The sequence below is a fragment of the Xiphophorus couchianus genome, chromosome 17, assembly GCF_001444195.1.
Source record: "Xiphophorus couchianus chromosome 17, X_couchianus-1.0, whole genome shotgun sequence".
NCBI classification, from domain to species: domain Eukaryota; kingdom Metazoa; phylum Chordata; class Actinopteri; order Cyprinodontiformes; family Poeciliidae; genus Xiphophorus; species Xiphophorus couchianus.
The window spans coordinates 10,241,221-10,256,654 of NC_040244.1; the positions used below are offsets into that span (position 1 = coordinate 10,241,221).

Genomic DNA, 15,434 nt, shown 5'->3' on the forward strand with positions numbered 1-15,434 from the left:
CTATCATTTCTTTTGTCTGTCAAGCTCTGTCTCACTGTTTCTTTTACTTCTTTAGCCCACCAGTACCCCCCCCCCCCCCACCCCTCTCAGTTTCTCTCCATGCTGTCCTGTACAGTTTATTTTTCTGACTTTCTTTTTTGGTGCTCTTCTCTTCTCCCCAATCTTCCTCTCCTTCAGCTGTCCAATTTTATTTGTGTATTATTTTGGGACCTCTTTGTCAGCCTTTCGCTTTATAGCTCTGCCATCTCTTTGACGGCAGTTTTCATCTTTTCTCCACACCTGGCCGAACACACGCACGGACTGGCGTGCGCAGCCGCTCGACGGCTGATTGAAACTTGTGTCTCAAAGTTGCTAATGCTCACTGAAGCATTATATTGCAGATAAAGTAAATAAACTAGGCTACCAAGGGAGGAATCTCTGGGATAGACTAGCAGATGACACACACTCCTATTCACTTGGCCCTGCAGCGGCTCTCTCTCGTTCACTTACACTCGCATGAAGAAGCAGAAATGCATCAAGTGAATGGCTGAAAAGATGTCAGTGATGCTGAGGTGTGAAGAGAGCTGGGGCACGGAGATACTTTCTAAGGCTCAGGAATTTCACAAGTCTAATGTTTTTTGAGGGGCTCTCTATAGAAGTAACAGGCAGACTCAGAATATGTAGAGATGTTCCCTCCCTCAGTAAACACCATAATACAAGGGGTATCTGTGCTTAATTTGTAAATATTAACATAATAAAAGGCTAAAGTAGACCACACTATTTCCACTGTAAAATGTGTCTGTAGCGGCACGCATTGAGGATGCTCTTTTTCCATCAGGAACAGGGTTAGATTCATATTTGAGAGGACCAGTGTATGCTTGAATTTGGACAGTCATGGAGGAAAAGATGATAGAAGTTGCAAATATGTTGGGGACAGGAGTAGAGGTTTACCTTCCAGCAGGACTACAATTGTAAAACATACAGAAACGCCTACAATTGAGTGGGATAGGTAAAAACAAATTGATTGGTCCAGTAGAAGTTAACACATAAATGAAGTTGAAAATGTGCCAAGACTTGGAAATTAATGTTCATGCTTTCCATCTATACTTTACAGATAGACCTGTGCAAAGTAGCAACCACGGTTGTGTTGCAGACATGGTGGTGGCAGCATCATAATGTGAGGAAATCTGAACTTTCAAAGTACAGATTTAGGGGGAGTTAAATAAATGTTCATCACATCTGTCAGATTTTTACTGGGAATAATTATTGGCAACCATACATGTATCAGTTTCCTTCCACTTCATAAACATACACTACTTTTTTTACACTATCACAAAAAATCCTAATAAAATACATTGAAACCTTTGATTTTAATATAAAAAATGTTCATTGAGTGTAACTAGTTTACACACACCAAACAGCAGTTGCCTTCTTTGATTCTGAAACTAGCCAATTATTCTCAGAAGATTTTTTATTTTTTAACGATTGCAGTTTTATTCATCTTCAGTAGGATAGTTAACATACTGGTTAAATGCACAGGTTTGAGTCTTTGTGACTTTAAAGCCACTGTCCACTAAATGATTCTTGAGCTTTTTTGTGCTATTGAGGCAGAAAAGCCACACGTCAAAAGAACTGTGCCCTCAAATTTCCCCCTGGTTTTATGTGAAAGTTTTCTCGCACTCATTGAAGTTCCATTCTGTGCTGTAAAGTGGTATAGCTGACATGGTAATACATTTGTATTGTGCCCAATGATAAATACTCTACCAGGTCTTACTCACTCCGCTGCCTCCGAATGTGTCCGGACAGAGTCTGTATTGTCAAAGGCACGGGGGGTCATTCAAATCTCACTCTCGTTCCCTTCTGCCTTTTGTCGAATATTTCTACGCCGGTGATAGTTTTCTCATTTATTTAGTGAATAGTCTGCTGGGTGATGAAGGAAAAAAAAAGACTTTTGCATTATGGAAATGATGGAATGGGTTATAATCTCCCACATATTCATCACAGCAGACATTGGACCCTTGTGATACCGTCCTCCATTGGCTATTGTTCCCATCCTCTCTTTGCGTACTGTTCCGCTCAGTGGGCAAAGCAGGTTTTAATCCTGTCTCTTTTTGGAATGACAATGTTTACCAGCTATCATTCAATAAGGAGCACGACACACATCTTCTGATGTGTAAATGCCCTGAGAATGAGCTGAAGTTAGCTGTGGTTGACTCACTGGGAAGGAGGGGCGACGTGTTTAAAACATTACTTTAAAGGTCATCGATTTTACAGTTTCTCTTCGTCAGTCATGCAAAGGGTTGTAGCTCACAATGGTTGGTTCCACTTATATTTATAAAGAAAATATTGAAAGAAAAGCTTAATAAAATGCAAAGCAAAGCAGCCAAGGACACAAGAAAGTTGCAGAAGAAGAACAACATTAGGCTTAGAATACCCAAATCAACCTTCAGAGCATAACACAATGTCTACTCAATCAACAATGGTGATAGCTAGATCCCCAACTCAATTTTTAGTTATGAAATTAAAGATTTCTTGGCAATTTATCCAGTGGCAAAGACAAAGTCATGAGAAAAGTTGTCTGGAATTAGTATGTTAGGGATCTGACATACTGGCACCTCCTAACCCAGGGATATAAAAGCTCCCACTCAGCATGTAATTTACCTCAGTGTGAACTAACCCATTGTGGTAATGGTAGACCTTCTAATTTCTGGTTTGGTTTCTCTCTTTTTTTTGTGGAAAAACTATAGAATGGACGTTAATTATTTATGTTTAATTCTATGTATATTTTTTATTTTCAGTGCTAAAATATTTTTGCCTTCTAATTTTTTTTAATGCTATCTACCATCACTTTTCTGGCCTATGTTATTGTATTTACTGTTAAACCCTCCTCTTTCCCCCAAAACTGTTCTGTGGTTTTCTTGGCTACTTCTCAACATGCTATCAAGCTAATCATGGTAAGAATCAATTAAAACTCAGCTGTTATTTGCTGTATGTTGCCATCTTCATCCTAAGCCCCGGCTATACTGTTTTCCTGCCGTTTTGACAGCATGTCAGATTAGCACCATTGCGGCTAACAACCATCAGTGTGTTTTTCCCCTTATGCCAGCTACCATTTTCTCCCATCACCACTGATCCGCTGCCATACCACCGGCATGTGTCTCTTGCTGTTGCGTGAAGTAAGAAAATGAAAAACAATCACCGCAACCTCCTGCGACCCCCTCCTCACCAGCCCTTCCTGACGCGCAGTCAGTTAAGTGGTTTGTAAGATGTTTAATTACCAAATGGTTTAATTGTTATTCATCTCATCATTAGATGTATGATATTAAGTGAATTGCTTCCCCTGGGTCCCAGTGTTTCACAGATCAATAGATTTAGATGGGACTTGAAGGGACTTGGGGGTGGGTGAGTGGTGGGGGGGCAGTTTAAATCACTTCATATGAGTACACCCATTGTCTCTGTGATGCACGCAGACGACATCCACACGCTTATTTTTGCAGCGAGCTATTATATAGGTTTAATTATGCTAATTTCCACATCTGCATGCATCGGGATGTCACTTTTTAAAAAGAAATATACAGCTTCTGGGTTTATTTTGATAATGGAAGGAAATGAAACAATGAACGAGGCTAAGGCACCACACAATTTCCATCACTGGAGTGCTTATCTTCGCACTTTTGGACAAGGTTGTTGGTATCGAGCTTTGTGTGAAGGCATTGTGTAGATCTCTAATATGGCACGGTACACCTCTGAGATCCAGTAGCCAGCAGCTTTGTATCGCCTGTGTTACCAGCGTGAACATGGCTGAGTGGTGATCGGGGACTGGCTGCACCAGAAGCTTCTATTAACCGCAGCAAGCACTACTAGCTGAGTTAATTGTCCATTATCTACTATTATCTAAGCCATTCCTCTCTTTTTTCTCTTTTATTCTGTCTCACTCGGGTCTCTACCCATCATTCCCAGTTTCACTCAGTCAGTGCGCTGTATCCACTTCCTTTTTCTACTTTAGCTACACTTTAGCTACACTAAAAAAAGCATGCTGGCAAATCCTGGCAACTGGGTTCAATGGTAATAATTCCCTTTGTTCCAGAGGTTGCTTGTACAGCAGAAAGTACCACATTTTCACAGTCTTATCATCTCGCTACTCGAACAAAACGTCCCCACGTTTCTTCTAAAACCATTCAGTGCACTGATGAAGATTAGTCAAATATATAAACAAAAATATCTTTTTGATGTTTACTGAATCAAACCAACTTATTCACCATTCATTTTGATAATGTAGCTGATCTGCTGAGTTCTTTGAGGAATCCTCAGTACTTTCACTTGATGGCACTGTTTTCCTTCTTGCTCCCACAGAAGCAACAGGGCATGTTTTATGCATGCTGGGCACAATGTGGGGGGGAAGAAAGCATGGCTGTGCCACAGAGATGCATCTCTTTCGTTTCTCTTCCTGTCCCCCAAGCTGCAGAAGTCACATTAAAATCATTACAGCTCAAGTAAAGGGGTTGAAATACAAATACACATTAACTTTTGTATATTTTCAGGTGCTTGCAAAATATAAGCATCACATGCATAAAAAGTTGAAAAAAAAAATAATACAATGAATCTTGAGTTGTTTGAAGTTGTTTTTGAACTAGAAGATTTTTTTTTTGTCAAAGTAAATGGACAAAAAAAAAGTCAAAGCATATTTCTTAATTTTATTTGACCTACATGTTTAAAATTTGGTTGCACTTTTGGAGGCTCTCAGTTTAGGTTGAGTTGAAATTGACAAGTTGGCACAGTTTTATGAATTAGTCATCTAGGGTAACAGAAAACCGAGAATAATTTTGGGTTTATAGCAGTCTGCAGAAGTATTAATACACTTAAGTTTTCTTATTTGGATTCAGAAATAACAGTCTTCAGCCTTTTTTTACCTATTGGAAATTAATAATTGATAAATGTTGGAAAAGGATGCACAATTTTTCACATTTATTTTATGCTACCTCATTTACTTTGATTTGCATAAATAAACTAAAACATTTGCCTTCAAATGTGAGCTACTTAGATGTTGACCAAACTGGTTAGCAATAAAGCTGTGGAGAAGTTTGAAAGCAGATTTAAGTTATAAAACATGATTCCAAGCTCTGAACTTCTCACAGAGAAGTAAAGAAAATAGAAACAGCATGGCACAACGGAAAATCTAAGCAAACTTGCAAGGACAGCATTATTCAGAGATGCAGCCAAGAGACCCATGCTAACACTGGGGAGGCTGCAGAGTAGCTGCTAGCCAGCGTTAACTATGTAAGGAGCTAAAAGCAGGAGAAAGCTGGAAGAAAACTTGTTAGAGGTTGCCAAACACGGGAGTCTGGGGTGGAGATTTCCCTTTCAGGACAATGACCCAAAAACACACAGCCAGAGCTGCTGATTGGTTTAGATCAAAACATATTTATGTGTTAGAATGGTTTGTGGCAGGAGCTAAAAACGTTTGTTCACAATTGAGTTGGCGTTTCAGTTAGGGGATTCTTTTTACTTAAAATGTGCTAAGCAAATACCAAAATATTAACATCTGTAATTCCAATAAAAGATGTTAGTGTTGATATTTTAATGTAGAGCTTTATTCACAAAGTATACACATATTTTCGTCTTGCTACATTGTGTTTATCTATCACATGAATTCACACTGAAGTTTGTGGTTGGAACAAGACAAAATATGAGAGGACATGAACCTTTTTCACATTTACAGTGCCTTTTGCAAGGTACTATAAAGAGGGGGCCGGATAGATGAATGGGAAAACTGCGGGGTGGCGATTGGTCAACATCATATTAAGTCCTCAAAAAATAAATGGTTCGGCATTAGAAAGTGTTGGCCTGGTGGTCCCGCCTTGTGAGCAGCCTGTAAAGAGGCAATACATCATAGTAAAAAAAAAAAAATAACCAGAGCTTGTATTTCAGCTTGGTGCGCATCATAAATAAAGGTGGGCCATGTATAATTGAGGCTCATGCGTGAGGAACTCGGCTAGAGATGAGAAATGGAAATCTGTGTACTGGTAAATAGATAATCACACAAAAGTAATTGAGGTTTTCAAACCCCAATCTAGTCTGCCAGCGTGAGCTCGTTTGCATGTTAATCACGTCAATGATTTCCCTTCATCACAGGGAAGTCCATGCACACTTCCATAACCAGCTTTTAATTGCATTTAAAATGTCACAGAGGTGGAACACATGTAATTTAGCCAGAACTGTGTCCAAATTAATGGGCACTATTGAGACGCTCCATTGGACAGGGTCGGAAATGAGAGAGGCTGTCCATTGTTTGGGTCTTTATTAGAGATGCTTTAGACTTCCTCTCTTTCTATGATGACATCTCTGTGGCGTCTTTTGAAGTTTATATCAAAAATTCAAGACAAAATCTGAGGGGGAGGAATAAAGAAATTAAAAAATTGTTGATGACTCAACCTTGAAATGCATGCCAACATCTTGCAAATTTAGCAACTTGGATGGACGGTGGAAAGAAAGAACCCCAAAAGTAAAAGAGTTGGGTTTGAAAGAGGGAAAGAAAGAGAAGAATAGTTTATTTTCTTTCATCACCAGGTGTTCTGTGGCGTATAAATTACCGAGATGATGTTTCCATAACATAGCTGAGGGTACTCCAGAGAGGGGAAAGCTGCAAAACAGACCTATTTAATTTTTCATAGAGGTGGACCATCAGGAGCCATAAGCCAATATTCCTCTTCCCCTTTTCCAGATGCCTTCTACACCACTATATCTTACCAAAACCCAAGCCCCTCTTATTTTTTTTTCTCTTTTCAAAAAAAGAAAAAAGTTCTGCCGAGACCTACATGAAAGGAAGGAACTGTTGAAATGTTAATTTTACCATCTGCTGGCGAGGTCTGCTACCTTTTCGTGGATGTGTGTGAGTCACTGCGTGCGGGCGTGTGCGTGGGTGCATGTATGTGTGTGTGTTTTCTTTTTTCCTGCCCTTTTTTTAAAATTCCCTGTAGTTCTGTTCTGTTTCATGAATGTGCTGCTATTTTGGCTGTTTGAAGTCATGGGGTCTCTGTGAGTGTGGCTTTGACTGGCTGGAAAATACAATGCCACATGGTGGATGGTGGAGAGTTTCCCATTAGTTTCCTGTTTAGAGCCCGCTCCCCTTCTGGTAACCCAGTTTTTTTTTGTTTTTTTTTTTATCAGTCCCAAGGTTCCTGTTACTAGTGCATACCCACCTCCGGAACACACTGTGCCGATCCCTCTTGCTTACTTGGGCTTGCCCTTTGCCTCTTCCTCCTCGCCATGCACATCTTCGGGGACCCATTTGTCGTGTTTATCTTAATGGTGATGATTTTAATCACTCGTTTACAAGACCCAAGGTTCTTATTTGACACAAAACTTTTTTCCCCACCTTGAACGCATATACGAGCTTGTCGCAAAAGTATTCGCACCCTCTATGTTTTTTTTACTTCTTATTGTGCTACGATCACAAACTTTAATGTATTTTAGTGGGATTGTCAAGTGGAAGGAAAATTATTCATCGCCTTAGAATCTTGTTTCCTAATAGCATTCTAAAACGTGAGATTTTTATTCATTTAATTATTAGTCCCTTTGCATCAAAACATTGTAGAACCCACCTTACCTCATTGCATGATGCTGCTATCACCCTATTTTTTGCTACCTTACCTTACACCATGTATTGAGGCACAGGGAGTAAATATTTTGTAGAGCCAACATTTGCTTATAAATAATCACTGCAGCAAGAAAAAATTGCCTTTACCGTGTTTGTGCTTTCTTTGTGTCAGTCTTTTTGACTGACACAACAGTGTCAGTCAAAAGTGCAACAGTGCTCACAGTGCTTTAACAGTGAGCAACAGTGCTCACTGTTAAAGCACTGTTATGCTTTAACAGTGAGTTAAAGCATAATGATGCACTACTTTGTGTTTGTCAATTTCATAAAATCCTAGAAAAAATACATTTAAGTTTGTGGTTTTAAAGTGGAAAAAAAGGGCAAAAACCTGTAGGTGTATGAAATATGAAACACATTTGCGGTGAGTTGCTTTCATGTAAGCTGCACAAACCCAACTTATATCAAACAGACATTTGTCTGTCAATGAAACTTAAGTTCCCGTTTTTAATCTTCGCTACACTTTGTTAAAACTAAAGGTGCACCGTCTAGATTGCTGTGAAATATGTTGCCAAATGGCTCAAATCCATTGTGAGATTTGATAGTTGGCTATTAGGGTGAGGCATCCTGTGTGCAGAGTTGCTTAGCATTTTCCTTGGCTCGGACCAGATTGTTTAGTCTGCTTTCATTGTGAGCTGTTTCTGAGCTGCAGTTGACGGTTGTTTGCAGAGCACTGGGGGGAAAATGTGAGAGGGGGCCAGCACCTCTCTCTATTTATTTATTTTCCCCGTACTTGGAGCTGGAATCTGATTTGTGTTCTTGTTGCTCTATTCTCTCTGAGCGGTTTTTTAAGTGTGGCTGCTGAAATCTAGACTCTGTATGACCTCACCGCTCGGCCTGTGTTTCATTAATGACCAGCCCCTGTGGTTTGGGGAGAGGAATATTTTTCATATGACACCGCCTTGCATTAGTGCAGAGGGGCAGCTGCACAAACCACAAAACCATCCAATTTTGTGGCTTTGAAAGGTGTGAAAAGTTCAGCTCCCTATAGCAAGTCTTGCATTTATAATTATGCTCTGTGTGTATGTGTCAAGAAGCGGAACTACTGAAGGCTTGTAAAAAGAACAAAAGGAAAAAGTCACCTGCTAGAGAAACATTTGTCTCTCATTCTCCTTAAATTGTTCAGATATATTATATTTCAAGCTGAAACTTTCACACACTTATTTAACTAACTTTGAGGAGATACATAAAACACAAAGCTGAATTTCAAAGCGGACAATTTAACCTTTCAGAAATGTTTCATTTAAGCAATCTCTGGACTTTAATATATATTTTTTTCAAAGTGCCACATCTGGCGTAAGAGGTATTTCTTTGACAATTGATTGATTTCCCAGACTTAGATGGAAGCAACACATGCAAGCTACGCAGCAGTTGACTAAGAGGGGGTGCAACAATTCACAGACAAGAGTCCTAAGTCTCTGGAGCCTTCCTCTCCATGCTCAGACACTACTGTAAGACTGCTAGGTTACCTCGCAGGAAATTGAATATCCGAAAGAAAACCTCAGATTTGTCCCATCTGAAACGGAGACCTTGTGCTGCAAAACTCTTCCTGTCTTTGACCTTTTAAGCAACTTTAGCGCAAAAAGGTTTCAGCCCTCACCCCAAAAACATAAGACAACATATGTATATTTCCGAGCTACTCAATTCGGGGTGGGGGGTATCCTATGCTTGTGTCAGCTCCAAGGCAAGAAGAGGTGGAACGAGGAGAAATTGAGGTTAGTCACCGAGGCTCAGAGAGAATGAACAAAGGAGAGGATTACCTAATAGCCCTGCTATGTATTTGAAGTAGAGCCTCGTGTTTGTTTGGGGAGGTTTTTGGGAGCGGACGTGCGGGGAGATGTCTCAGAGGCAGCTGATGGGTACTTTTAAGCTGTCAGAAACAGCCCTCTTTCACCATTTGTCTTCTAAAACAGACAGCAGCAGGCTTAAACAAAGGACAACAACAAGACGATGCTGCCAAAAACTGGATGCTTTCTTTTTTTCTTAAGTTGTCCAAATGCTGAAAAGTGTCGCCTCCCACTTTAATTGGGTGCCTCCTTCATAAATTAAAAGTCATCAGGCTTAACAAGTGTAAACCGCAGATGCACGCTCGGTTTGCTATTTTCAGGGCGTAGTGTCAAGAGAACTGTAATGAGTCTGCTCTTTACTTGGGAATGTTTGTAAACAATAATCTAGCAGTTTGTCAGCAAGAAAAGAACTACTGTATTACATTCATGCCAGAAATTAATTCATAGTCACAGCGCAAACATCATCAGCCTGGCATAAGCTGCTTAATTATATGCCAAAACTCCATAAAACAAATGGAGATGGAGACATCTGCCTACATCTGGAAGTAATTGGTTCAGTTTGTTGTATCATTCTATGCGTACTCAAAGGAAATGAATGAATAAAGTTTTGGAAAAATGCTCAGGAATATTTAGAAACCCTGTGCATTTCTTTGCACTAAATCTGGACTGCATATATTTAGAATGTGCATTTTTGTTGTATAGATTTTAATTCTTATCCTTTTTGTCCTAGTTCAGCCACAAATTTCTGTGTGTTTTAATGCAATTTCATGTGATGAGCCAAATCAAATCGCAATGTAATTGTGATATAAAGGCTACAGGATGGCACGATTTTCAAAAGTTTTTTCAGATTAAAATCAAAAACTGCGTCATACATCTGTACTTGAATAGAATCAGCTGATTACTTACGGAAATCTTTTTTTAATTTGCATTGGATAAACAACAGACATCATCGTAAATACACCATCCCGCTGGTGGAACACGGTGGTAGCAATGTGATGCGCAGATGCTAAATACAGGGCAAGTTATCTTTGAAAAAAAAAATAATAATAATAAATCAGTCTATTTAGGTACAAACCAATATTTCATCAAGCTTTCTGTTCTTTTTATTTTGTTAATATAAATAATATACACTATTGCTTGTGGTTTTAATGTGTGAATATTCAAGGATGTGAATACTTTCACATGACACGTCAAGACGAGTATTCCATTAATTAAAAAAAATATACATTTACAGAGCTCTTTTAAGAAAAAAAATCAGCTACAATCATCTTGACTCTCCTTTGATTATATTCTTTTAGAACGGATATGAGCTTTGATTCTTAAAATTCCTTGTGCGCCTTTTTAGTTTGCTAAATTGTACATCTAGTCCTATTTTAAAGTCATCAGCAATTGCTTTTTTGCCACTCAGAGCACTGAACATGGACAGCTTTTAAAGGTAGTGAGTAGGTCTGATAAGTGGCTCGATTCTTGTACCAAAGCATTTTTACTGAAGGTTTAATAGCGCCTGTATAATGAATTATAATGTATTCTTTCCAATTGCAAATTTTCCTTTAATACAGCCTTTCTGCTATGTTGAAAAAGTCCATCTGAATATTATTGTGACCAGCTTTTAAATAATACAAATCAATTGCATGATTTTAAGCAGTTAGTTTCCGCCAATGCCAAATAGGACGTTGCTTGTATAACTGGATTCGTCAATCAATTTTTGAGCGGGGAATTATTTTTCTTTTTCACCCCAAAAAGGATTGACCGTGTTTGCGGTACATTGTGGTCAGCTCTAAGTAAGCTGTGTGCATTAGAAGAAAATGCAACTATTCAGGTGAACATTTCAGCCGAGTTCAAACTCGTCTAAAAAGCAATGTGCTTATAAACTTTGCTGTTCCGGTTTAATGGAACACACCTTTCAATGAGGACGTGCGGGCAGCCCATCATCAAAGTGAAACTTCCAAAGTTCCGCTTAACTTGTTGCCGAAATAGTTTCTCGTTTTCAAGAAAATTGCCGTGCGCCAAGTGTGAAGAAGTGTATCAGGGAATCTTCCCCGGAGGAAAAAAAATTGACACTTGCATACTTGTCTTTGACCAAAGTGAGGCTTTCTCCCACTCCAGGGAACATATGCTGTTTAGGAAGATATAAAGGAGTAATTTTATTACTTGGTACATCTCCCCTCTGAAGCCATTTCATTTTTCTTTTCAGCCTCCACAGAAGCCTTTATTTGATCTCATATTCCAGGGTATGACTGCCTCAAACCAGTTGGACTCCGTTTATTTTCATTTGGAAAACACATTTAGTGTTGAAGGGATGTCAAAGAGTTTTAAGTGAAGAGCAGGGGGTTCAGGTGTGGAATAGACCAAGGCAAGTTTCTCTACATGCTAATGTCCTCCTGCAGGGACTATTTGGAGCGAAACTTGCAATTTTATTTTCTCACATTTTTATACGGAGTCTATTCAATATAATCAAAAAAAAATATTCAAACATAACCAATGTGAGTCTTTTTATCCTTACAAATACCAACCTTATTTCTTGAAAGTGCAAAATGAATCTTTTTTACACTACACTACACCACACCACAATGTTAAAGGTTAATTAGGATTTTTCTTCTTTTTAAATTGTTTGAACATACATTAGAAATGCAAATATTTTGCTGATTCCATTCTTCTACTATCTTGGATTTTAGGCGATATTTAAGAGAGCAGTTACTGTAAAACAGGATTTTACTCATTTAAAATAAAGTCTAAGACCTGGAAGCCTCTACATAAGTATTTCCAAATAAGTCTGTCTTTGTTGTTTCATAAAAAAATTACTATAAAATAGAACAACTTTGCTGTGAAACATTCAGACATAGAGGTACAGTTGAGCTCAAAATTGTTCATAATCATGGTAAATTTAGATTGGATGTTTTTTTCACTTAATAATAAAATGGCTTTGACAAGAAATGAGACAGGGGTTTCTCAGAGAATCAGATAATGTAAAATGAGTATGAATTTTGAAAATAAATAAATAAAATTAATGTAAAAAAGAATTCAAAGTGGAAAAGTGGACTTGTCTGATCACAAAATTTTAGTAACAGCGGTGCTAACTGTAAAATTTAAAATACTAAATATTATGCCCATTTTGCCATAAAAACATATTATTCATTAGCTCCTAATGTGTTTTCCTTTTAATTTAATTTTTACATGCTCACCCGCCACCAGTTAATTTCCTAATTGTGGATCATTTCAAAATAGTCTCAAAGTTTCAAGTTTCAAAAGTTCATTTAATTGGTTTGTAACTAAAGAAAAGTCTAAAATTTGTTCATTACTTAAGAAACACAGAAGATGTTTTATTCAAATACAATTCCAGCAGAAAAAATACTAACATCCTGTATTGCTTTTGTTTTTGGAAAATGGAAACGACGCCATTTGACCTTTTTAAAATGTCGGCTAAGTTTGCCTGGGTACAGTGAAACCAGTGCAGCTGGTTACTCTTTACTCAAAGCTTTGAAACTGCAGATCATTAAAAAAAACTGTGCCATTTATTAGGGCGCACAATTGGCCTGCCCAGATGTAGCTGGTCACTTGAGAAGGAGACCTCCTCATAAAGTCTAAGCTTTTACAGCAGGCCCAACTGTGAAGTCCAAATTAACCCCCAACCTTTCCTAAACTGCACATATTTATCTATTTATTAAATCCTGATCCGGCACAGCTGTCTGGAGAAGGCTGCACCTTCTAAGATTCTCACTCCCTCTCTCATTTATCAGTGTTTCTGTCGGTCTCCCCGCCTGAGCCTTGCTGCACCGACTGTATATCCTCTCTAGCCTGTGTCTAGTGACAGCACAATGAAAACATCTTTGTGGAAAGTGTCGTTTCACTTCTCAGGAAGTCGCACTCACCGAAATAGTTCCTCCTCTATGTCTTGTCTGCCTTGCTCCTTTTCGTGTCTGTGTGTGTGTGTATGTATACGGGAGGGGAGTGGAGTGGTGGTGGGGGGGGAGTGTTAGTGTAGGTGACTTGGGGGTATTTCAGCCTCCACTGGGCTCTGTTCCACACATTCAATTACCTCCAGATGTAATTCCTATTCCCCACCCATCACCCTTAAATTAGTGGCTAGTAAAAATTAGATCTGAATTAGCCGTGGAGAGGAGAATATGAGAGTTTGAATTTTCCATCTAATGACTTTATTATTCTTACCTAGGAACAATTTTTCTGAATTAATTTTATCCAAACTTTTTTTCTTTTGTTAGGTATAATTGGTATCTAGTTAAATAAAGGGCTTTTATTCATGACTGAATAGCTGCTACGTAAACAGGTAAATGAGCAAGACTTGGACATTTACGTCATATTTCCGATCTTTTGGAGATAACTCCACAAATATTCAGCACTGTGAAAGTTAGTGTTAATCGTTATGTTTCTTTATGTCCCATTAAATGCAAGCATTTTTTCACTGCTTCTTGGATTCCATAGACGTTAGGTAGCAGTTGTTGCATTGCATATACAGGTGTTGTGCTCTTTTGACTGCCAGTGAAGCCTGCCTCTCCGTCAGTCAACTGTGTAGCTTTGTGGTTCTGGGAATGATAATCTTTTTGGCAGAGCCCAGGCTGCTACAGATCATTGTCATAAGCTGGTTTCAGATTCATCCCAAACAGGAAACCTAAAAGCATGAAATGGCTATTAAACCTCACGTTTCCGGATGCCTTTTAATCTTGATGACATACTAGAGCAGTGGTGGAAATTAAAATGCTCACCCAGCCGTTGTTATTCTAGGGAGAACCTTTGCATCAGTCACTCAAACATTTTATAGGGACTATTTCTTTCAAACATTCAAACTTGGTTTGTAGTATATGCCACAGTTACCTTAGGATACAGGTTTTTAGTTGTTTTACCCATTTTTACCATCATTTTGTACATGTTGCCGTTTCAACATAACTTACTTCAATTTCTGACCCGTCGACAAACCATTTCATACCTATTTACTGAAACCATTGCGTATCACTTTGGTGTTCGTTTTAGTTAGTAGTTAATTATTTAATGCTGTATAGATATTCAAGAAAAATGCTTAGATACTTTATCCTTATCCCTGTTCAGGACAGCTAACTCCTATGAAATACAACAGATTGACCCCTCATCATACTAAAATAACATTAAGAAGCCACCTGCTGGTAAATATTATTTACTGAAGTCATAAAACCACATTTTCAGACAGTAAAACATGAGAGGAACATGGAAAAATAATTTCAAACTATTGGTTTGTTTGACTGGATACAAAATGTCCCCCTGTCCGATGAGTTGACACAAACTTTCCGACTCCCAAATGTTGAATTGATCAGTTCTATATATTTATAGAACTTAAAAAGAATGACATTGTATAAAGTACTAGAAGTATGCCATGCATGTTTACTTACACAAACCAAGTCTTTTAACTGTAGCACAATCTGTTGACCTCCCTAGAATGAGTTTGATGGTTTAGCCAACCACTTTACTGTTTCAATGGCAATTAAAGCTTGAGTGCAATACTGCCTCCAGTAGGTTGGGGGTAGAATTTGAATGCTGTTTCTCTGTTATATTGCAAGCGTAAAATTTCCTAGTGTTAGAGGAAAACACACACATGCACACCCACAAAATAAGAAAACTATAAATGGTGTGTGATTTCTTTTAGAACTTAATAAACCTGCTTCCATCCTTACCACATCACGTCTCAGCTACTATGAAATAACATTATCTCTTGTTGCTCCTCTCTTTCATCCAGTTCCAGTCTGCTATATAACAGGTAAACTGCTGTGAGCAGCTCTTGCTTGCACAAATGTATTCATCTCAGCTGAGGATTTGATTCCAGCAACTCATTTAATTCAAATATGCTTTTGAACAAAAGCAGGTCTTTTTTTTTCTTTTTTCTTTTTTTAGGAAGGGGTTTGGCTTTGAGGGCAGTTGTGGTGGTGAGGAAAATAAGAGGAGGCATGCAGGAGTGCCAATTTAACCTGAAGTGTCTGTCGCTCGTATTCCAGCTCCTTCGTTTCAAGAGGCCGGGTCAGCTTGAACTGCCT

General features: G+C 38.5%; 1 protein-coding gene across 4 annotated transcripts in view; it reads left to right on the forward strand.

The window, feature by feature from the left end:
• foxp2 (forkhead box P2) overlaps window positions 1–15,434 on the forward strand; it is a 117,799-nt gene that overhangs the window by 16,289 nt on the left and 86,076 nt on the right. The window lies entirely within an intron of this gene.